The sequence below is a fragment of the Mirounga angustirostris genome, unplaced genomic scaffold (genome assembly GCF_029215605.1).
Source record: "Mirounga angustirostris isolate CCGP_5_RB_7025 unplaced genomic scaffold, mMirAng1.0.hap1 SCAF_69, whole genome shotgun sequence".
In the NCBI taxonomy this organism is placed as follows: Eukaryota; Metazoa; Chordata; class Mammalia; order Carnivora; family Phocidae; genus Mirounga; species Mirounga angustirostris.
Genome location: NW_026991777.1, coordinates 151,423 through 171,498, shown reverse-complemented (window position 1 = coordinate 171,498; position 20,076 = coordinate 151,423). Strand labels below are relative to the sequence as shown.

General features: G+C 39.6%; 1 protein-coding gene and 1 pseudogene across 1 annotated transcript in view; both read right to left on the bottom strand.

The window, feature by feature from the left end:
* The window catches only part of LOC135363236 (rho GTPase-activating protein 20-like), a 26,034-nt gene extending 24,568 nt beyond the window's left edge, over nucleotides 1-1,466 (bottom strand). The window contains exon 1 of the mRNA XM_064583875.1: nucleotides 1,337-1,466. The gene's annotated coding sequence lies outside the window, so the exon portion shown is untranslated. The remainder of the gene's footprint in view (nucleotides 1-1,336) is intronic.
* Nucleotides 1,333-20,076, bottom strand: part of LOC135363237 (mitotic spindle assembly checkpoint protein MAD2A-like) — a 30,683-nt pseudogene continuing 11,939 nt past the window's right edge.

Genomic DNA, 20,076 nt, shown 5'->3' with positions numbered 1-20,076 from the left:
TCACTAATATGGTGACCTGGGCAAAACCTTCAGACCTCTGATTTTCAGAGGTCTTCTCTAAAATAAAAATAATCCCATCTCACAGGGTAGTTGTAAGGTTGGAGAAGATTGCATACATGAAGTTCTTAGCATAACACCTGTCATGTAGTAAGCCCCTGATAAATTATCATTAATGTCACTCAGATTGAGTACAGCATTTTGCCAAATTAGTACTTGCATGGCTTACTAATGGCATGGCATAACTGGGAGCTGGTGAGGGCAGCAAAATAAAGGGGGCGTAGTTTTTTTCTGGTGACTAAAAAGCTTCTTGATATTTGGTTGGTTGGAATAGTCTTTGTCTTTCATGATGTTTTGTGAATAATGAAAACAGAGACAGAGCAAGTAAACAGCTGACCTCCCATCCACCTGCTTTTGGACATTTATTGAGCAATCATCAGGTTCCAGGCTGGCTATCAGTTACCTTTGTGTTCAGGGTTGAGAGGAAAGTGCACGCAGTTAGTTCTGTCTCCAGCATATATTCCCAATCTGTCTGCTGCCTCCTTCCTTTTTACTGCACTCCTATCCTGGAGCCCTTGAGAGCAGGCATCAGGACTACTGCCTCCCCTAACCAGTCTCCCTGCTCCCACTCTTGCTCAACCATCCATCCATTACCTACCAACAGTCAGAAAAATTTGCGAGAGCTATAAATCAGATTCAGTCAGTCCTAGTTAAAAATGCTTTGGCAAAATATTTCCACTTTTCACCATGGCCTGTGAAGACCGTGTGTGACTGGACCCCGAGCGCAGTTTCACATCTGATCGCATGCCCCATGCTTTCGGCTCCCATCAAATCAGCCTTCCTGAGCCCCTCCCCCCAGGGGTCAGGTTGCACCCACGTAGCCTGCCGGTCCCTCAGCCTAGAAGGTTCAGGCACCTTGTCTAGGACTGTGGCTGCTTCTCATCCCATAGATCGAGTTTCAGTGCTGCCACCTAGGAGAGGCCCTCCTGGACTACCCCTCTCTCATACGTTCCCATCATCTCCACACGGCCCCCTGCCTACTTTCTATCAGAAGCACTAATCACAATCTATAATTACCCCTCTTATTTTTGTCATTTGTAAGTTCCAGGCAAGAGACACACTGCTTGTCACATTCTCTATTGTATTCTCTGCAGGCGGGGGGGTGGGGGGGAGGGGGGTATGGCACAAAACAAGACCTCCATAAGTACTTGTTGAATGAATGAAGGATCCAAACATGGGCAAAAACAAAAGAAAAAAAATGTCATGTCTTCTTATGGTAAGGGTTAATGGAAATGTAACTTCGTGATCATCACAAGGGCACGTTGCTTAGTATACATACTTGGTATCGGACACCAGCAAGAAATCGCTGAATAAGAAGAGGTGCCGCTTCTGCCTCCTCCAGCCTCTCTTGAGCTCGACGGGGCCGTGGATAAGCAGGGTATGGGCGGCACCCTCAGATGATGTAGTGCTTTTGCTGCAGGCATCCACCTCAACAGAAGAGCTCTTCCTGCAACCCACCAAACACCACGGAGCAGCTAGTTACTAGTCAAATATACAATAGAGTTTTATGCTAAATGTCAAGGTTCGCATAACACTAAAATTTAGTCTCAACCCCGAAAGCAGAGCTCCAGAGCTCACATTCAGGGATCGCTGAGTTATAGAAAGCTATTGAAAGACATGAGGTCGGACGTCTGGGTGGCTCAGTCGGTTAAGCATCTGCCTTCAGCTCAGGTCATGATCCCAGGGTCCTGGGATCGAGTCCCACGTCGGGCTCCCTGCTCAGCGGGGAGCCTGCTTCTCCCTCTGCCTCTACCCCTCCACCCTGTTTGAGCTCTCTCTCTCTCTCTCTCACATGCTCTCTTTCTCAAATAAATAAACAAAATATTTTAAAAAAGGAGAGAGAGATGAGGTCACTTGGTGAATTGATGCAGATGGAGAACAGTTTCAAGGACAAAGCCCTTGGGCATGCCAACACTTAGACGTGGGGTGGAGAAAGCAGCAAAGCTAATCATGAGCTTTTAGGAAGGGGAGGATCAAGAGGTAGAGTGTATTACAAGAAGGCAAACAAACAACAACAACAAACAGGACAATTGGTGGCCTAATATAAAACAAAATGATACGGTGTGTGTGTGAAGAATTAATTACAATTTGCTTTCATGTTAAGATAAAAATGAAGACAACTGAAGATTCTGGAAATTTACTTATCTAAATCTACCTAAATCTTATCTAAATCAATATTCAAACTTGGGGGAAAAATTCTCAAAGATCGGCAAAAATACTGGAAACATCAAAAAGTTTCTAAACACAAGAGTTTAGCTATTACTTGGCTGAGCTCTGACTGAGCGCTGATAGGACTTTCTGGTCATCATAGGTAAAACAGCTAAATTGAACAGAATGCAAAAGTTCTTTCATAAATAGGACAGATATTTTCATAGACCTGGGAAAATTCTCTCTCGTGGAGCCAAGAAAGTGTCTCCTCCGAGAATGTAAACCCTGCTCTCTTCAGCTCAGCAGCACTGAATCTTACGAACCTGAGTAGCCTTTCACGAAGCTGGTGCTGAAGTTACTCATTAGTGTACACGTATTAGAAGAAACAAAAGAGAACAACACTTCCTGTTATTGTCAGTCTGTTTTGAGGCTCAAAAATAGTATATCAAAAGACTACCTTCTGCAGTGAAGCCTTGAATGACCACCTATAAGTTCTGCATACTTTCTGAATGATGTGAACATCCTTTTGTCTTCAGTTCTCAGGACTGAAAATCAAGTGAGTCTACAGCACTAGGCAGAGTACTGTAAAATGCTTGAAGCCTGAGGATTCCATAGTAACCTGAGATCACTACCATTATGATGTCACGGATCTAAGGCTCATGTCGTAACTGCCAAACTGACATACTTGTTTCCCTGATTTGGCCTGCACGTTTTGATTTTTTAAAAGTAATCTTTTTTATTTTGAGATAACTATAGATTCATATGTATCTGTAAGAAATAATACAGAGAGATTACATCAATTTTCTACAGATAGAGACTTCCAGACACTTCCATCACCACAAGGATCCTTCCTATTACCCTTTTACAACCACACAAACTTCCTTCCACCTCCCCCAACTCTTTAATCCCTGGCAATCACGAATCTGTTCTCCATGTGTATAATTTTGACATTTCAAGAATGGTATACAGAGGGGATCATATAGTATGTAACATTTTTGTGATTTGCTTTTTTCCACTCAACATAACGGGAGAGTCATCCGGATTGCCACAGGTGCTCACAGTTCATTTCTCTGTGTCTCTTAGTAGTATGCCAGGATATGGCTGTATCACAGTTTGCTTCACCACCTGCTGAAGGAATTCTGGATTGTCTGCAGGCTTGGGCGTTCACTAATAAAGCTGCTGTAAACATCTGTGTACAGGTTTTTGTGTCAGCGTCGGTCTTCTCTCCTCTGGGCTAAATGCCCAGGAGTCCAATTGCCAGGTCCTAGGGTAGCTGCTCTGTTTTGTTTTTTAAGACACTAACTGTTTTCCAGAATGGCTCTGCCATTTCACATTCTCACCAGTACTGTGGGAGTGATTCAGTTTCCCCACATCCACACTAGCATCCACACTGGCAACTAGTGTTGTCATTTTTTATTTTAGCTGTTCTGATAGCTGTGTCATGATATCTCACTGTGGATTTAACGTGCATTTCCCCAATGGTTAGTGATGCTAAACATCTATTTGCCGTGCGGACATCTTCTTCAGTGTGACGGAACCTACAGTAGTCTGTTAAAAACATTTTCCGTGGAGACGGTGTTCCCTGTCCACTAGAAAACTGACCATTTTACAGATGAGGAGGTGCTTCACGGACAGGTTAGACGCTTTCAATTCAAGCAGCTGCGACATAACATGAAGGATTCAAATCCAGCTGACTCAGGAGGTCACTCAGCTTCCTGTGAGGGCCCCCCACTCTTCTCACACGGACAGTGTCTTTCCTTTGACAACAGTGGAGGACTGAAATTTGATCCTACTAACAAAGTTCATGGTTTCCCTTATAGGCACCTCGAACAGGTATGTGAATCCCTCTCTTTTATTCCCCACTCGACTCTATGGGCCTCAAGGAAAGAGTCTATGTCTGATTTATCATTTTAATTCTCACAAACATTGGCACATTGGAGGAATTCAAAAATTCTCTTGAATGGGTGAATGAAATAGTTTTCTGGCATGGATGGATGGGGAAAAGGCATGACCTAAACTAGTCTCTCTCTCATTTACTTCATTCATTCAACAGATAGTGTTTGAACCTGTACTAGGAGAAAGACACTTGCTAGGTCTGGGCAACAGAGAGCCAGGCCCAACTCTCACAAAACCAGGATTTAAATGGGGGGGTGGGGGGCAGAAATTAAACAAAGAGTGTCATCAATAACTGTGTAACACCAGACTCTGGAAAGTACTGCAGAGAAAAATTAAAGAGTGAGATGAGAAATTAAAAGAGGGACCTGACACCTGATTTCAGTTGTGAAGAAGTCTCCTTTGAAGAGCTCCTTTAAAATGAGCTTTAAAGAATAATTAGGGATTGATTAGAGAGAGGAGAGAAAAGAGGAAGGCAGAGGGAAGGGACAAGAAGAGAAGTGTATTGGAAGGGAAGATACATTTTTCAGCTGAAGGGACAGAATGCGAATATGTGACGTTTCAGAGACATGGAAGAGTTTGCTAGTTTGGAGATACAGGCAGAAGGTACAGGAGCATGAAATATGCCTGAAAAAGTAGGTAGAGGCAAGAGCACAAGTCCTGGTAGACCTTTGAGACTTTACTGAGGCCTCTCATCTTAAAACCAAACTAGCACAGAAGTGACATGTAGATAGTGGCCTTCAGACTTTTCACCACTTTTATTTTTTTTAAGATTTTATTTATTTATTTGGGTGGGGGGTAGCAGAGGGAGAGGGACAAGCACAAACAGTGCTGAGAGTGGAGCCTGACCTGGGGCTCGATCTCACAGCCCTGAGATCATGACCTGAACCAAGATCACAACCTGAGCCGAGATCAAGAGTCAGAAGCTTAACCGACTGAGCCACCCAGATGCCCCTTCTCACCACTTTTAAAGGGACAAGTGCTAGTCTGGACATGTTTGATTGTATTAGAACCATGGAGGCTCATGGGGCAACACTTTCTGGCCTCCCCTCAAGCATCTGTCAACAGTTATTTAATGTAAAAATGTAGGCAAACTTATCTCTGCACCTTCCCCAATTCCCAGATTATGTCCCATTTCTCTGCCTCTCCCTTCAGAGAGGTTAGAGATTTAGAGACCAGGAAAACTCTCCTTCTAGAATCTAGTATCTGCTTATCAATACTGATATGCATCAGTCTCACTTGGGGGAGTTTTCAGGCACTCCCTCTCTAACCCCCAGAGGTTCTGATTCATCAGATCCAGAAAACCTGTATTTTGAAAAATTTTTTGAGTGATTCTTGTATGTAACCAGGATTGTGAGTTACTAATCTTCAGGAATTAATTGAGAAAGATGTAGTGTTCTGATTCTATCTTCCCCTTGTAGTAAAGCCAAGGAGAGAAAAGTTTTCTTAGAAAGATAAAGGGAGCTTTCCTTAGTCATGTAATAGTTACATTTACAGTAATAGCTAAAGCTTAATTTCTTCTAAAATACCATTGCTACTTATTTTAATTTGATGAATGAGCTCTAAATAGAATCACAGTGATAGGGTTTGTTTTCATCTATTTCATTGAACACTTAACTTTTCACCCTAAATATCAAATAGAAGAGATAGTATAAGGTAATCCTATGCCCATAATACCAATATTTTTAAGCATGTTGCAAAGACAAGACTATTTAAAAATTTTTTTTGAAGATTTTATTTATTTGAGAGAGAAGTGAGAGAGAGAGAGAGCATGAACAGGGAGGGGGGTCGGGGGGAGGGGGAGAAGCAGACTCCCCTATGAGCAGGGAGCCCGATGTGGGGCTTGATCCCAGGACCCTGAGATCACGACCTGAGCCGAAGGCAGATGCTTAACTGAATGAGCCATGCAGGTGCCCCTAGACTATTTTCTTAATTCAATTTCTTTCTTTTAATTTTTTTATATTTATTTTATTTCAATTCCAGTATAATTAAGTGTTATTATTAGTTTCAGGTGTACAATATAGTGATTCGATAATTCTATACATTACTCAGTGCTCATCATGATAAGTGTACTCTTAATCCCCATCACCTACCATCCATCCCCCCACCCACCTTCCTTCTGATAACTATCAGTTTGTTTTCTATAGCTAAGAGTCTGTCTTTTGGTTTATCTCTTTTTTATTTGTTTTGTTTCTTAAATTCCACATATAAGTGAAATCATATGGTATTTGTCTTTCTCTGACTTATTTCACTTAGCATTATACCCTCTAAATCCATCCATGTTGTTGCAAATGGCAAGATTTCATCCTTTTTATTGCTGAATAATATTCCATTGTGTGTGTGTGTGTGTGTGTGTGTATATCACATCTTCTTCATCCATTCATCTATCAGTGGACACTTGGGCTTGCTCCATAATTTGGCTACTGTAAATAATGTTGCAACAAACATAGGGGTGCATATATGTTTTTAAATTAGTGTTTTTCTCTTTTTAAAGATTTTATTTATTTATTTATTTATTTATTTATTTATTTATTTATTTATTTATTTATTTGAGAATGAGAGAGGGTGAGCAGACAGGTGGGGGCAGGGGCAGAGGAAGAGGGAGAGGGAATCTCAAGCAGACTCTGTGCTGAGCGCAGAACCCAATGTGGGGTTCGACCCCATGATCCCGAGATTATGACCTGAGCTGAAACCATGTGCTAGATGCTTAACCGACTGAGCCACCCAGACACCCCACAAATTAGTGTTTTTCTATTTGGGGGGTAAATACTCAGTTATGGATCATATAGCAACTCTATCTTTAATTTTTTGAGGAACCTCCATATTGTTTTCCACAGGGGGCTGCACCAGTTGGCGTTCCCACCAACAGTGCACAAGAGTTCCTTTTTCTCCACAATCTTGCCAAAACCTGTTGTTTCTTGTGTTGTTGATTTTAGCCATTTGGACAGGTATGAGGTGATAGCTCATTGTGGTTTTCATTTGCATTTCCCTGATGATGAGTGATTTGAGCATCTTTTCGTGTCTGTTGGCCATCTGTGTCTTCTTTGGAGAAATGTCTGTTGATGTCTTCCGCCTATTTTTAAATTGGATCATTTGGTTTTTTGGTGTTGAGTTGTATAAGCTCTTTATATATTTTGGATACTAACCTTTTATATCATTTGCAAATATCTTCTCCCATTCAGTAACTTGTCCTCTCGTTTTATTGGTGGTTTTCTTTGCTGTGCAGAAGCCTTTTATTTTGATGTAGTCCCAATAATTTATTTTTGCTTTTGTCTCCCTTGCCTCAGGGGACATATCTAGGAAGATGTTGTTACAACCAGTGTCTGAGAAATTACTATCTGTGCTCTCTGCTCGGACTTTTTTGGTTTCAAGTCTTACATTTAGGTCTTTAATCCATTTTGAATTTTATTTTTGTGTATAGTGTAAGAGAGTGGTCCAGTTTCATTCTTTTGGATGTACCTGTCCAGTTTTCCCAACACCAGTTTTTGAAGAGACTATCTTTTCCCCATTGTATATTCTTGCCTCCCTGCTTGTACATAAAATCATGGGTTTATTTCTGGATTCTCTATTCTGTTCCGTTGATCTATTGTCTACTTTTCCGTCAGTACCATACTGTTTGGATTATTACAGCTTTGTGATATACCCTGAAATCTGGGATTGTGATACCTCCAATTTTGTTCTTTCTCAAGATTGCTTTGGCTATTTGGGGCCTTTTGTGGTACCATACATATTTTAGAATTATTTGTTCTAGTTCTGTGAAAAATGCTATTGGTGTTTTGATAGGGATTGCATTAAATCTGTAGATCATTTTGGGTATGGGACATTTAAAAATATTTGTTCTTCCATCAATAAGAATAGAATATTTTTCCATTCATGTTGTCTTCAATTTTTTTTCATCAGTGTTTTATAGTTTTCAGAATATAGGTCTTTCACTTCCTTGTTTAAGTTTATTCCTAGATAGTTTATTATTTTTGGTATAATTGTGAATGGGACTGTTTCTTAATTTCTCTTTCTGCTTCTTCATTAGTGTATAAAAATGCAGATTTCTGTATATTGATTTTGTATCCTGTGATTTTCCTGAACGCATTTATCAGTTCTAGTCTATTTTTGGTGGAGTCTGGAGGGTTTTCTGTATATATAGTATCATGTCACTTGCAAATAGTGAAAGTTTTACTTCTTCCTTACCCATTTGGATGCCACTTATTTCTTTTTCTTGTCTTATTCCCGGGGCTAGGACTTCCAGTACTATGTTGAATACAAGTAGTGAGAATGGACACCCCTGTCTTGCTCTTGATCTTGGGGAAAAGCTTTTAGTTTTTCACCATTGAGTATGATTTTAGCTGTAGGTTTTTATATGGTCTTTATTATATTGAAATATGTTCCCTCTAAATCTACTTCGTTGAGAGTTTTTATCATGAATGGATATTGTACTTTGTCAAATGCTTTTCTGCATCTATTAAAATAATCATGTGCTTTTTATCCTTTCTCTTGTTGACGTGATGTATGATGTTAATTGATTTGTGAATACTGAATCACGTTTGCATCCTAGGAATAAATCCCACTTGATCACGGTGAATGATTTTTTAATGTATTGTTGGATTGGGTTGGCTATTATTTTGTTGAGGATTTTTGCATCTGTGTTCATCAGAGATATTGGCCTGTAGTTCTCTCTTTTTTAAAAAAGATTTTATTTATTTGCGATAGAGCAAGAGTGAGAGAGCGAGAGCGCACAAGCAGGGGGAGTGGGAGAGGGAGAAGCAGGCTCCCCGCTGAGCCAGGAGCCCGATGGGGGACTCGATCCCAGGACTCTGGGATCATGACCAGAGCTGAAGGCAGACGCTTAACTGACTGAGCCACCCAGCCGTCCTCTTTTTTTTTTTTTTTTAAGTGTCTTTACCTGGTTTTGGTATCAGGGTAATGCTGGCCTCACAGAATGAATTTGTGATTTTGGAAGCTTTCCTTCTAACTCTTCTTTAAATGTTCGGTAAAATCCACCTGTGAAGCCATCTGCTCCTGGACTTTTGTTTGTTGGGAGTTTTCTGATTACTGATTCAATTTCATTCCTGGTAATCAGTCTGTTCAAGTTTTCTATTTCTTCCTGATTCAGTTTTGGGAGGTTATATGTTTCTAGGGATTTATCATTTCTTCTAGGTTGTTCAATTTGTTTGCATACAATTTTTCATAATATTCTTATAATCCTTCATATTTCTGTGGTGTTGGTTGTCCTTTCTCCTCTTTCCCTTCTGGTTTTGTTTATTTGAGTCCTCTCTCTCTCTCTCTCTCCTTTATGAGTCTGGCTAAAGGTTTATCAATTTGGTTGATCTTTTCAAAGAACCAGCTCCTGGTTTCATTGATCTGCTCTATTGGGTTTTTTTTTTAGTTTCTATTTCATTTATTTCTGCTCTAATCTTTATTATTTTCTTCCTTCTTTAGGTTTTGGGTTTTGTTTGTTCTTTTTCTAGCTTCTGTAGGTGTAAGTTTAGGTTGTTTCTTCAATGTTTTTCTTGCTTCTTGAGGTAGGCCTTGATTGCTATAAACTTGCCTCATAGAACAGCTTTTGCTGGATTCCAAAGTTTTTGGACCATGGTGTTTTCATTTTCATTTGTCTCCATGTATTTTTTAGTTTCTTCTCTGATTTATTCCCTTACAATTTTAAATCTTTGATTAAATGTGTATATTGGAAAACATTATGTAGTGTCGAGAGCATGAGCTCTGGAATCCAATTACCTAGTTTTAATCCTTCCTTATGATTTACTACCTACATGACACTGGGTAAACCAGTTATACTTCTAAAGCCTCAATGTCCTTATCTGCAAAATCAAAATGATGATAAAAGCATCTGCTTCATAGGGTTGTTGTGAGAATTAAATGAGATCATACTGCAGAAATGTTAGTATGGTACCTAACAGATTAATCCTTCAAATAATTTAGTTATGCTTACAGGAGACAATGAGACTTTTTATTCAAAAATAGCAACAATATAATGGGTATTCCCCCCATGAATAAAGACAGGGAGAGAGAACAGGTAGTAATGCCAATTGAGTAACTACAAATTGCCAAGTTCTTTGCCAGGCAGTTTATGGACATCATCTCATTTGCTTGCAGCAGATTTGTGAGGTAAGAATCATTATTTCCATTTTATAGATGGAGAAACTGAAGCTCAATAAAGTGAAGTAACTGAGAACCACATACCAAATAATCTGCAGAGTCAAGTTTGTCTAATTTCAAAGTCATATAGTTTTTCCTCACCTAAACAATGTTTTCCTTCTGGAGGAGGAAAGAAAATATATTTTAAGCCACATCCCATTTAGGTCGGCTCCCAAATTATTTAACTGACACATATGTGAGTGTTTTCATCAGCTGTCAGTGTTTGCCTATGGTGCCCCTATCCCACTCAGTCTCTCCTCCCTGAAATGGCTGGTTGAGGAACACTTAGCCACTGCTGGTACCATGTCCTAACTCTCAGTCAGGAAGTTTGCATCAGCTCCCAAGATGGACAGGAGACTCCTGTTATTTTACGGAGCCAGATCTGAGGTTTTAGACAGGCAGGGAGTAGGAGGAGTCAGGACTGGGAAAGTCGAATGATTCCCCTCCTGATGTCTAGTGGTTCACATCGCTAAGATAGATACCAGGCTGTGAATTGTGCCTCCTCAGCTGATCCCCATTCTGGATCAGTATCCCTATGAGTAATTTCTCTCCTGATTCTGGCACTCTGGACTTTCTACTACCACTGATGGGTTTTTATCTCTATAGAGGGGAAAAAAGGGATGCCCAGGCCTTGGCTGCGAGTGCTCACTCCACTACCCTTTGCTGCCCTCTACTGACCATACCTGGAAAGTACATTTAACCTTTCAGGCCCTTGGCCCAAATAGATACTACAGTGAGTGAAACCAGGCACACAAAATTTGAGGTGCACCAAAAAACTAAGTAAATAAGATATGATATTTTAATTTTAATATAGTATTTTAAAAAGTCAATTTGCAAAAAATACATGGTGAACAAAATATCTAAATGTACCCTAAAACAGTACTACTAGCTTATATGTACACAGAACCTGCCATCCATCTTTTCATTCAAGAAAGAGGTCTAATACTGCAGTGGCAAATCATGCTATCAATACTGGTCAACCTTTTTCATCACTCACATATATGGGGGGAAAAAACCCAGAAAATTTAGAGTAAGTGAAAAACAAAAATGAGAAGGTCTAAGTGGAACAGATATTGTAACAGTCGAATCCTAAAGAAAACAAGTAAGAGAACAGGGAAAAAAAAAAAAAAACTGATTAAGAAAACAAAACCAACTAACATCTTCAGAGTCAAGAAGCCAAAGAATGGGTGGCTATAAAATAAGAACAAAGAAAAAAATTTTTTGGAAATTAAAGATATCATCGACCAAATTAAATGTACTAGAAAGTCTTGAAGATTGAGTTTAAGGAATCCCACTTGACTTTGACACTTGGAACATTCATCTTTCAGTTTTAATGACATAAGATTACCCTTTCTTTCTCAGTAAGTAGAGCTATTTGGTCCTTCGGTAAGGAGTAATTTAATCATTGGAATAATGGAAATGCTATTTGAATTTGTAGAATCAACGTATAAACAAAACTTGGAAGACAACAACTGTAAAAGAATCTGACTAATACTAACATTGATAATATAAAAAAAATGGAAGTCTGAATATTAAGGCAGCAGAGACGTGGAAGAGATAATGTCACAGATCTTTTTCACCTATTTATTTATATAGCAAAAAATCAAGATACACTGTCTAAAATTGATGTAACAAAATACAGACGTAAGCATACTCTTTAAAATGGTAATAACCAGAAAAACCAAAACAATGTAACTGGAAAACGTAGAAGCAGATGGATAAAAGAAATAAGTTTCTCATCTTTCAATAGATGCTATTTCAAGTTCATAAAACAAGAAATGAAAGTATTAACATAGGTTTCAGAGGTATTGTGATAACCACCAGCAGAACAGAAAATATTTAAAAATAGGGAGCTGGAAATGAGGAGTTGGGGAACAGGTTCAGGCAGGGAATTTACTTTTCATTTGGTACCACTCTGTACTGCTTGTTTTTTAAAATGTGTGTATGTATTAATTTTACACTATAAAAGTTAAAAAAAAAAAAAAAACCCTCTTTGCAGCTGCAGCTCTTGGCATCATTTCCTTCCCAGCTGCAGTCTCTTTCCTTACACCAGTGGTCAGATCCTACTGAGACAGGAAGGAGTAAGAGAGAAAAGAAAAGTTTCTGCCCTTAATTTGAGTGTCTTGGAATCTTTTTTATTTGTTTGTGCTTGTGTTCTGTCTTTTCAAATGGTGCCACTTTTTGGAATACTAACTTTTGACTACTTTCATCTGTGATATCTAGAATCTTCTTAAAGTCTTGCTAAACTTTGGTATCCTTCTGTTCCTTCTTGACAAAGAGTAATCCTGACTCATTGGCTCTTACTGTGACCGTGGTATTTTATTTTCTTAGAATCTTGGTTCTGGTCAACTACTTCCTAGCCAGGTCCAACTCAGCCTGCCTAGGTAGGAATGAAAAGTCTATGGAAGAGTGATGACAATTACTACTATCAGAACAAGTAAGACGTGGCATATTAGGTAAGTTAAACATAGTGCTAAGGGAGCAGGGTGACGTTCATTACCCCATTCCTCATGCACTGACAGAGGAGAATGTGTTTCACTCCACTGTTCTGGAGAGAACACACTCGGAGGAATTTGGGAGTAGACGTTTTCTCTAGACCACAATCTTGCACCAAAGTGCCAAAAGCATGGGACACGAGACACAAGGAAATGAAACCAGAATATCTAAATTTTCGAAGAAGGCAATAATGTCTCAGGGTCACTCTCTAAATTTGAGAAACAAGGCAGAGGATCATAGGGGAAGGGAGAGAAAAATGAAACAAGATGAAACCAGACGCAGACAAACCATAAGAGACTCTCAATCTCAGGAAATAAACTGAGGGTTGCTGGAGTGGTGGGGGGGTGGGAGGGATGACGTGGCTGGGTGATAGACATTGGGGCGGGTATGTGCTATGGTGAGCGCTGTGAATTGTGGAAGACTGATGAATCACAGACCTGTACCCCTGAAACAAACAATACGTTATATGTTAATAGAAAGAAAAAAAAAAAAAAAGAAAAGGTCACTCCCTGAAAGTAGGCAATATATATGGGAGATAACTACACACGAGTCACCAAAACAAAACAGTAACAACAACAAACACAAAGAAATACACACACATATTAAACATAAGCCGTTGTGGAAGCACAACAGTTACTGGGCGCTGTGTGCTCAGTGAATACGGATTCACAGGCTGTGGACTCAAGGCGGGTGCCTCTGGCTGGCTTGCCGTGGGACTGAAACCCAACAGTTCCCAGGTCCTCGCTGTCTCCAATAGAGGGAGCACTAAGTTACCTGCCACGCCATTACCTAGTCACTTAATTGGGGGACCACAGTTTTGTTTGTGACAACTTTTTTTTTTTTTTAAAGATTTCATTTATTTATTTGAGAGAGAGAATGAAAGAGAGAGAGAACATGAGAGGGGGGAGGGTCAGAGGGAGAAGCAGACTCCCTGCCGAGCAGGGAGCCCAATGCGGGACTCGATCCCGGGACTCCAGGATCATGACCTGAGCCGAAGGCAGTCGCTTAACCAACTGAGCCACCCAGGCGCCCCTGTTTGTGACAACTTCTATAGGGGAGATGCAGTTTCTTTGGTGACTGCTGACCCCTTGGAGACTAGAACTAATTCGAGGTTCGAACCAACTTTGAAGAGGCTGAAGAAGCTACGCCCATTCCTGTGAAATCCCCGGACACCGCTACAGCTACCGGAACCCAGGCTCTGCGTAAAAGCCTCTGGCTGACACTGAGCCAACTGTATACGATTGAGAATGAAGGCACTTGGACTTTAATTTCTATGGGCTTTTGTGAGGGGATTTAGTTTGGGGGGAAGTGGAGTCATAAACAAAGAGTGTCCTAGTGTTCAAATCTGGGACATTTTCATGTGGATACAGTCTCTGTGCTCATTTCATCAAAGGCTGGTGAGCCCCTTTGGACAACATGACTGGACCTAATTAGTGATACGAAATGGAACGGCGAGTTAACTTTCAGCCTAGGGCGCTGCATGGCGTTCTACCGGACTCATGGGGCCGGAGTCTTTTGTGGGCAGAAAGCAAGATGCCCTTCAGCAGTTCCCGAAGGACTCTGTGGGGAGGAGGCAAGTTCAGGCGTGTGTGAGCGCAGCAGTAGCGGGAGCAGGCGCGGCTCCGCTAAGGGGACTGCTGCCCTGGCTCCCTTCGGAGGCTGGAGCACCATGGGCTACGACACTGCTTCGCAGCCTTCCATCATGAGTGCGCGGCCTTCTTCCCTTGTCTACATTTGCATCATCCATACAAAACACTGATCGGTTTTTCTTTAAATATTCAGAGTGGACTGTAGAATCTTCGCTCATGGTAACGTGTTAGAACATGTTATACGTTTTTCTGAATACAGACTAAAATACATAGCTACTAAAATTAAAAAAAAAATGCCCGTGAGCATGCTACCTAAAGCAACTCACAGGACGCCTGTGGAACGCACAGTGTAATACACTAAAAAGCTTAAAAAGCTGGCAAATATTCAACGAGAGGGATGCATGCTACTCCACTCTCCGGGTCTCCACTCCAATCCTGATGACAGAAGGTGGTGTTGGGCAGAGATTTGGGGCCCCTCTCTCCACGTTCTCTCTCACACCATCCCAAGCAACAGAGAAAAGACCTTTCTAAGACTTATAGGAGTTCGAGTCAAGTGCTTTCTTATTGTGCCCTTGGCGTTCAGGACGCAGGGCTTCTTGCTCCCACGTTGGAGTGGGCTTGCGCGAGGATGCCTGCAGTTGCCTGGCCATTCCCGGCTCATTTCTGGAGGTGTAGTAGCAAACCCTGTTTCTGCTTGAGATCTAAGCCTCACTCTACCCAGCTTTGCTAGGGAACCCCATGATTTGGATGATAACATACATCTCAATCGCCTTCTGTCTCCTCTTTCTCACTCGTTCAAATTCCAACACAGCATGTAGTTACAAAAACAAGTGAAAGAATGAGAGAAGAAACTGTTGATGGAAGAAGATGCATGCAGCTATCGTACAGCAAAATACTGTGTGTATATAAACATCTAATGATCGCTTGTTATGAAAAAGTGTTTTTTAAAAAATTAATGAAACTTGATACTCAAATACTGTTGAGTTCTCCTTCCCCAACTTGGGGTTAGAGTCATGTAGCAGTCTAGTCTTTTTGGCTGAGTCTGTGCACACTGGAGCAGGGGCACCCTCCTTTGTTCCCTAGTCTCTGAGAAGCAATGAGATATACTAGAAAGAATATTGGCCTTGGGGGCGGGCCTGGGGACAGATTCTGGATGTTTGAAGTTGGGCAAATTACCTAGGCTCCCTGAATCTCAGGCTTTACGTGTGTAAAATGGCAACAATAACCCTCCTAGGGTTGTTGTGAGGATTAAAGGAAATGAGTGTGAGTCAGTGAGACTGCCATTCAGAAAGAAATTCACATCCATGTCTAGGTATCCACTGGGCATGTCCATATCTAGATAGCTTTTAAAGAGGTTTGACATCTTTCCCCTGCATGGAAGTGGAGCCTGAGCGGTCGTGCTTATATTCAGAGGCCTTTTTCAGCACAGATAAAATGCCAAAACAATAAAGATTTTGATAGGATGTGTACCTTTGTGCAAACAAGCTTACCTAACAAAATGGTGCAGATAAACGCAGATGACAATGGACTTTATACAAATAAATGAAATTATGTTTCTCTAGTATAAAAATAGATCAAATGGTAAGAGCACAAAAATAGGTGAAATGGTAACATAAACTGACTTGTGTAATCAGAGGGTCAACTCTTGACATTTTTCTCTCTAGGCCTTTTCTAATAGTTTTGTTGCTAAGGCTACAGTGTTTTTGCCAGATTGGAACAGCATTGTCCACTCTAATGAAGCTTAAGTAGCTTTCCCAACTAGATTTTTTTTAATAAGCATCAGTTAATACTGCTGGCTTTCAAAGCCATGTTCGTGATGAATGGAAAGATCTTTAAAGATCTGTTCTTAGAAAATGTAGCTCATAAAATTTGGAATTTAGCAGCATTTCTATTCCATAGTTATTCCAACACAAATTTTTATCACGGTTACACTGAACAAAATAACTTAAAATCTAATTTCACATATTTAATTAAAAAAAGAATAAGAAATTATTATTTACAACTTTAGCCAAAAATTAATTCCCTAAAGAGTAACTGAGGTTACTTAACGAACAATTCTTTTGACTAGTGGGTCAAGTGTCTCACAACTGCTCACAAATGCACACTTGATTTATTCTTTGCACAATATGGATAAGTTACAGGAAGTCATCTGAGGAAAGTGTAAATATAAATGCACCCAAAGAAACGTAGAGTTTTGTAAAGCGGAGTAAATGAAAACCAGTTTGCTCTGGACACTCAATTGCTAAGAGGATGTCAAAGGTAAGAGCCATTAGGAAACGGGTGAAGAAACACTCCTTTTGATGTGCTTGCTGAGGAGCCAGATGAGCTTCCTTGGTCATGGACAGAAGAGACCATCTAAACTCTAAAAAATGTAGTGCAGTTTGCATGCCCGCTGATTCCGCAATTCTACTTGTGCACTAAAGCATGAGAATTAAATTAAATAATTCATGTGAAGTGCTTAGCCAATTACAGATGCTGTATTTCCTTCCTTGGATGTCTATATTTTTGTAGCCAGAAATCCCACTGTTGATTTCCAATAAGAAAAGCTGAATATTACAGCCTTTAAAGTCAAAAGTTCACCTTAATTTGAATATTGCAGCATTAGTGACATCTGGTGGAAAATGAGTTACAATGCGGCATTATAGCTATTCTGATCTTTCCTGTCTAATAATAATATTATCACTTTCATCACATTTTCACATACCCCTTTCCCCAACTCCATGGGAGGAGTATACTTCCCTGCCCCACTGAAGTTTGGCTCAGCCACAAGACTTGGCCAAAATCAGTGGAATGTGGGCAAAAATGTCAGTGTCAAAGTTTGGAAACTAAGCTTTAAAAGTCCTGGCTAGCTATTGCCCCTTCAATGGTAGAATGAAACATGTGACCTGCAGATTTGCATGAGAATAAAACAAGCACCCCAGATAATCCACAGACTTACAGGAAAAAAAAAAAAGTGCTTACGGTTATTCTATGGTTGTTTGCTATGAAGCAAAAGCCAACTAAAACATGAGATCGTTATACCTCTGTGTAAAATTCCCATCAAGGCTTGACTGCTCTGTCCAATTGATGACACTGGGAGAAGAGTCCTGAAGACCGGGTGTGGTTCAGTCCCATCTGGGGCTCTGTTTCAGACCTCGACAGGCCCAATCGGAACATGTTGTTTTCATTCCTGTACCTACGGTAAGCAAAACCGAGTCAGAGTCCAGGCCAGGCCTATCAGAGGCCTATCAGACTCTCTTGGAATCTTGGCTTCTCTGTTTAACATGGTATGGAAGTCACGCACGTTTTGTTTTTGTTTTTTGTTTTCCTTCCAAATCTTTATTTAAATTCTACTTCATTAACATGTACTGTAATATTAGTTTCAGGAGAATTTAGTGATTCATCACTTACACGTAACACCCAGTACTCATCGGTCATTCACAATTCTTGAACCTGTTGGTTTAAATAGCTCCCTCCTAAGGTGAGCTTCAGGTATAGGAAAGAAGGCAGGACAAGTTTAGTTGGAGCCATAGGCCAAAGCTTTTCCAATTGAGCTTTACCAACAAAGCTCATAGCTTTGTATTTGTATTTCTTAAATGATACATAATCTATAAGGGGGGGAAATTAGCAATGTTAGAAATCACAAATTAAAAGTGATAATATTAGGGTCATTTAATTTGGTAAATAAAAACACAAATGACAGAAATTTAAGTATTACCAATGATATATTAAGAAAGTTGCTACCAGTGAGCTTTTGTGGGGGAAGAACCACATTATTTCCGGCCATTTAGCAGAGGCATTGTGTTTCCTAAAGCAGTTACTGCTTTCTGAAAAGAATTTCAAACTTTTGTCCCAAAAGTAGTTCCAGAATTTTCAACTCTCTCCATATTTTTACTGAGCTTCCATTTCTGCTTTCTTTCTCAACCTAATGTGTCATGTTATGAAGGTTATGTACAGCCAAGAATGCAAATGTTTTAATCTTACTAGTGACCACTTTGTACTATATCTCATGTTGGAAAACCAGACTCTTGACCATACCTAATTCAAAATCATTTCCATTTCTGCATAACTACTTTTCTTATTCAGGCAAGAGTTGTGGGTGGACCTCTAAAATTAGATAGCTTCAACTCTCAAGGGAATGGGCTTTCGCAACAGCATTCACGACACCCATCATCAAATACGGGGACCTACACTTGTCTTGTAGTGAGAGAATTGCCCTTTATTCTTAACAAGCAGGCAACAGGATCAAACAGATCATTCAGGTGAAATAACAAAGACAAATACATATGTGATAAATCCGTGTAGTTACTTCTTGGAAGCTTGCCATGTATTTTCCTCTCCTTCATATCTCAAACTTCAGAAAGGCCAGGACCCTGTTTCATTCATCCCAATACTTGGCACGTTAACAGGTGTTCACTTTGTAATTTTTGAAGGAATGGATACAGGCTATGTGTTTTTACTTTATAGTGAAGATTAACGAGTTAATACATATAAAGAGCTTAGAACAGTGTCTGATACTAAGCACTTAATTATTACAAAATGAGATAAGATTTAGAACAGAGATTAGAAGAGACTTTTTAGAAGTCTGCCTTCAACTGACCTTGGCAAAATAAGGAAGACTAGGCTAGCAATAAGGCTAGGAGTATAGAAAAGTTCTACAGCCCAACATATGCTAAAATGAATTAATTCCAAATGACATGTATTATTTTATACAAAGAATGATGCTTATTTTAAGTCCACAGTTATAAGATTAAAGGGGTATAATCAAAGCTTGTCCATTAAATTGAAAGCACCTCCAGACTGACTCAAGTTTGTATTCTTAGGCCCTGGTAGGTACAAGATATTATTTGCTATACTGAATCCATCCTGCTATTTAACTGTGTTAATACCACACCAATATAAAAATATGTTAAGACAAATTAAAATATACATACTTAACTTTATTACATCATTTAAAGCTTGATTTTATAAAACATAAAAAAAATGTTTAAGTGTTCTGTATCACAGGAATTTAAACAGTGGCAATATACATAGCTTTGTAAGTTCAAGTTATATAAATTAAAATCAAATAATTGGAAATGCTTTTAATACGGAAAATATACAAATAAAATAAATGGCAAAAGGACCTAACAGGAGCAGTATTTCATTACTTACAGATTATCATTAGATAATTTCAGGATCTAAACAAAGACTCTGAATTTTCAGACTTCTTTTGCTGTATTTTATATTTAAATATCTCCCTACCTATATTCCGAATCAAGGTACTTGACCAGAAGGTTTAAGAAGGCATTTAGCTTTATGGCAAAAGCTTTCCATCTACAGTTACCACCTTTAAAGGAATTGACATTAACAATGCTGATGTAATCTGCTAGTTCCCTTCTGAACAATGTGCAATAATTTATACCAACCCTGTATAAAGTCATACGGGTACCAAAAAATGGAACAATTATGCACAGTTCAATAGAAGTATAATGTTAAGTTTTCCCCATCTAAAAATTAACCAGTGAAACAAAATGTATCAACTATAGTTGACTTGGTTTCAGGAAAACCACATCTGAGAGTTATAAGTACATCACTGTCCTTATCTTATCCTCAGTCATTGACAGGAATTTTGTAGGCCACCATGCTATTGACTTTGTGGATTGTAGTAGTAAATGAACGAAGGGACGGACTTCCTTAGAATTGGTAATAAACTGTGGTCCCGACTCTTCCCATTTTTCAGGTACAACCAAATCTTTGTCTGTATGTATCAGTAGATCAAATGAAC